Source organism: Sinocyclocheilus grahami, unplaced genomic scaffold (genome assembly GCF_001515645.1).
Source record: "Sinocyclocheilus grahami isolate Dianchi unplaced genomic scaffold, SAMN03320097.WGS_v1.1 scaffold858.1, whole genome shotgun sequence".
In the NCBI taxonomy this organism is placed as follows: Eukaryota; Metazoa; Chordata; class Actinopteri; order Cypriniformes; family Cyprinidae; genus Sinocyclocheilus; species Sinocyclocheilus grahami.
The window spans coordinates 225,077-230,306 of NW_015506037.1; positions in this window are offsets into that span (position 1 = coordinate 225,077).

Here is a 5,230-nt window from a genome sequence, read left to right on the forward strand (position 1 = left end):
GGAAAAGCTTGCACAGTCAGAGGGCTTAACAGATATAAGACACTTGTGTTTTCCTCAAAGCACTTGAATCTATCAGTGTCACTTAGCACTGTAAAGTATCTAAACGGTCGTTGTATGGGTGCTATTACTGTAGATGCTTTGTGGTTCTGGACCCTTTTTAAGTCTGCCATCTCAGTTCCCCTAAAACTATAATCACTTGTCTGAACAATTGGGCCTGTGCCGCTTCCTCAAGAAAGTTTAGCATTTTCATGTCTGTCTAAGGTTTGTCATTTTACATATGCAAGTGATTTCAAGCCATTCAAGCGCAAGATGCCGTGAAAGAGAGTGGTGCTCACACGATGTGATAGACTGTTTTTTTGTGTGGACTAGGCATGGGCCGGTATGAGATTCTGACGATATGATAACCTTAGATAAAAAATATATCACAGTATCACGGTATTGCGAATACAGCTCTAACATATGTTATTTTTAAATGTCTGGGTAAAAAAAACTACTTTTTTTCTACCACTGAACACATTTTATTTTTAAGAAACATAGAGAACATTTTGGAACAGTAAACATGTCAGGCTAAATAATTAGAATAAATAATTAAATTATTATTAATTAAATGCAGTCACTTAAATGAGCCTAAACCTGCAGCTCAATCAAAAATATAATCAAAACATAATTTCTGTAAAAAATAAAATAAAAAAATTTATAAAAAATGCATGCATAAACCTGCAGCTCAACAAGGTTTTTGGAGACATGCTCGCTTTCTACACATTCATCTTTCAGTCCAAGTTATGATGCAGGAATGTTCACCTTTCCCGGATTAAGTTTGGAGCTATGGTTTGGAGCGGTGAGGTACGAGGATGTGTGTACATACACACATAAGGAAAGAGAGAGCGTGAGTGTCACACACACAAACACACACACTCACTCTCTCCGTACAACACTCAAACAGTGGCAACGTTTTTTTTTTTTTTAAATGCGTGATTTTGAACAGATGTAAACAATGGCAGGAGGCTTAAAAGTATAGATGTGATACCAGCTAAATTTAATTATTGTACTGAATCGCAGAAAAGTAGGCTACAGTACGTACTTTAGACCGCTTTTCCTCACTCTGTGAAGTAACGTGAGGGAGGAAACTAGTTGACGTTAGCTAGTTAATTAGCCATGTTATCTGCCTCGGTAGCAAGCCAAATAGTATTTATTTCAACACTGAAACAAACGGCGGGTGGGTCTCTGTCTTGATCTCGAGGGAGAAATCCGAAGATGACACAGATATATAGTTTATGTTCGACTTGGAAGTATTTATTTAGCGATCGGCGCTAAAATGTCATCTGTACGGAACACCGTTGTGTACAGAACATGGTTAGTCTACGTCACCCGAAAAATTCCCATATGACAGACTTCATCTTTTTCGACAGGGGAAAAAGTTCCAGGGATTCATCTCCTTCGGCCATCCTACACTAGAGCCCTGCACGGGCCTCAAATATAGGCCCTAGCCCGGCCCTGGCCCGAGACGCTCAGGCCCTGGCCCGGCCCGGGTCCGACAGCTCATCAGAATTCTTGGAACTTTTAGTAACTCCCCACGCTCCAACTTCTCCCTGATGCTGTGTATGGTCAACTGTCACCTATATGCTATGTGTGTATGTGCGTTGTGTAGGCAATGTATAATATTTATAATATATAAATATATATCTGGGACCCGACGAGCTTGCAGACCTTTATCCTACACACAGGTGACTCTGCTCGCACCAACCGGAGGGGCTGAGGGGTCGTGTGACCCGTTATGCTCTTCGCTGCACACAACTGAGGAAGTCCTGCACTTTCCGTCTTTAACGACACGTAAAAAAACTGCGCATACCGCAGGAACGGTATGACGGAAAAGTTTAGTGGTTTTGAAACCGCGACTTTTCCAAACCGCGGTATACCTTGAAACCGGTTATCGTCCCATGCCTAGTGTGGACACACCTGTGGCCTGTTGCATGAAGCTAGCTGAACAAACTCTGAGTTTCAGAGTAGGTTTAGAGTTGGAAAAAAAAACTGGCTTAGATAAGGTTCATCGACACAATTCACATCTCTACTGAAGATTAAAGCTGGGTGCGCACTGTACGATTTTGGCTGTCTGAGACACATTTTGGAAATCCCAAAAAATGCCTCTGATCCTAGGCTAAAATCTGTAGTCTTTGATCGTTAGTTTGACATGTTCACCGACAGCCGATTATTGACCGTTATGATCAAATTTGACCTCAGACGAAATTCTGGCAGTGTCAGAAGATTTGGTGCACAGTCTTGTAGTGTGAGTTCTCCTACGACGAACATCTAATTGTCTTCATTTCAAGACAAGACATGATCAAAATGAATGCTGGAGATGTCGTTGTTACAATGCTTGTCCACTGAAGCAAAGCAAAGTGAGCGTTTTTAATTCATTTATAGAAGCTGAGGTTCATGCTCACACATGAAGCTTAACTTCTAGAAATTAATTCAAAAATTTTCAAAAACATAGGAATAAACTGATAAGCACCAGTGGACACGCCATTTCATTCCTGCGTGTGATGCAGCTCACCTTCACCGAAGGCGTCATGGGTTGATGTTTCTCGCACTGCGCAGGTCTGTTTTTACGGGTCTTGATGGTCAATCTGACATTAATGACAGCTGAGATCCTTCAGTGTGACATGACGATCATGTTCATACAGTCTAACAAGCAACAATCATAAAAGACAAAAATAAATCGCACAGTGTGTGCCTTGCCTAAGAGATGATATTATTAAAAATATAATGAATTTAAATGCATTTACAAGGCAGGAATAAACACTGCTGCTGCAGCAGAAGTTTGAGAAGGCAACAGAAAGAAAATATCTGACTATGCTAATGAATTAACTGATTTTAATCATTTCTATACTTTCACAATAAGCTCAAAAGAAAACATAAGTTGAGTCATTTTAAACATTTTATTTTTTCATTTATATATATTTCATTTATTTTTCTTCTAAATATAACTTCTTTATAGGCAACAATGTATGTATTTAAATTAACTTAAATGCAAAGTTTAATATTAATCGGTTTATATCATAATTATTTGAATATATTTTATGAATTGTTTGTTTTTAGCTAGTTAACAGTAATACTTTTTTAATAATAATGATGACCATTTTCTGTTATTCAAACAGTAGGCTACACATGTACTAATTTGAACTGTACTGCAGAAAGACTGGCATCATTATATAATTTATCAAATGTTTGCATTGACTACAAATGTAAGTACCGGTAGGCTACTTTTAACTTCCTATAATACGGATGTGGTGATTTACAAAGAGGCACTGCTTAGGCAATGGTTTCTTGCTACACTTTCTCACTGAGGACTGAACCCCTGGAGGAAGCGTCCCTGCTGTGGATGATGTTACAGGAGTCACTCCTCTGGCCGAGTTCATCCAGAAGGCTTGATTTTATCCTTCAGCGGTTGATTGGATCGTGAAAGGCGAGTGTTGAGCACCGGAATGGAGGCAGATCGGGGTTGAGTTTACTCAAACACATTGATCCAGGAGAAACAGATGAAATATTCTAGTGTAATCATTGTGTTATGAGACACCAGCTTCACACATCAGAATCAATGACCGGGCATCTGAACGAGTGTTTCTGTCGCCTTGTCCTGTCCGTAGCTTTCATTCCGGGGAAATACAATTACATCCAAACTGCAGCTCCTCTGAAGACATCTGTGATATTGCATGTTACACTAAAATGTTTTTGTGTCTTCTGTATTGTTAGCCCGAAATATAGATATATAGATTGTTCGTGCACAGTTGTATTGCACCAAGACAACTTTAATCACAACATTTTAGATGATAAACAATCCAAGTGAACGGGTCAAAGGTGAATGTTCTGCAGGGACACACACGCTCCTCTGAACATAGAAATATGTTACTCATTTATTTTTCTTCTAAATGTAAAGAATTATTTATTAAGATTAGTTACTGTTCTTATTTTTGTATTTTTTTTAAATAGTCATTTAGCAGACGCTTTTATCCAAAACGTCTTACAATTGGGGAAAACATCAAGCGATTCATCTTAAATGATTGTAACATTTTGTAACATTGAATCCACAATTTGATTGTAATATGTCATAGATCTTTTCTAATCGATCAATCACACTGCTGTTTGTCTTTTGAAATAATATGCAAGCATTACAGAATGTTTTCCTTTTCAAATTCTGAAAACTCTAAAAACATGGTAATACTTTTGAGCATGTCAGCTTTCCACAGATCACACATATGAATGTCGTCATGCTCAGCTACAGCATACACGAGAACCAATGCCATTTTACCAATCTAAATGTGGATTTTAATAAAAGTCTCTTTCATTTTATCCATCAAATGCCGTGGTATTTTTCATGATTGATTAACAACGTTATGCTACTGTCTGTCTGTGTCTATGTTTCAAAGCTGTCCAGCCCTGTGATTCTCAGCTCCAGTCCCAGTAAACCACCGCTCCGCACATTCATGACGTGAAGTGAGTGTGACAGAGCTCTCTCCTAATGAGGGCACCACCTCTGTTAAAATAAGAGAGATGTGCAAAATGTGCAGAGTAGCACTTATTCAGAGTCGAGTGTGATTATTACTCATGCAAAAAAAAATTTTCTCAGAACAGGAGTTCTGCTATTTAGAGCGGGAATATCATGTGCCAAGCAATCTTTGCTCTTGTTAAAGCACTCAAATGTAGCACGCTGCAGAAAAAGTGTTCAAAAGCAGCACACCCTCCACCAGATACTTCTTACAACATTATTTTTCAATAATTCAACAGCCTGTCGTCAATTATTTGTCACTTATACTACGGTTGCTACACTTATGTGGAGTTTTACTTCTGATAATGTGAGTATTTAATCTAAATGTATGCATGAAATTGAAAACAGAGTTTAAAGTCATACTGTCTGTATAATGTCATCTGCTCACAGCAGTATTCTGTCTGATCTATATGAGTGTATCGAGAGTGTGCAGAAGTGCATGTGTTACAGTGTCGGTTATGGTCATATGCAGTGTTTGATACTTCAGGTTAGGGTTAGGGTGAGGTTATTTCCCTCATGGTATTTCCGGAGCCTGTAAGAAAGCGCGAGCCTCTCTGAGGGCCCGAGGGGTCGTCAGAGTCTGTGGTTTGTCTGGCTGGAATCGATGCGTCTGAGTATCTCTCCTGTGGGACAAAAGCATTGAGCGTCACAGACGCACCTCCACAGCTGACTGGCCAGTTTCTCAGC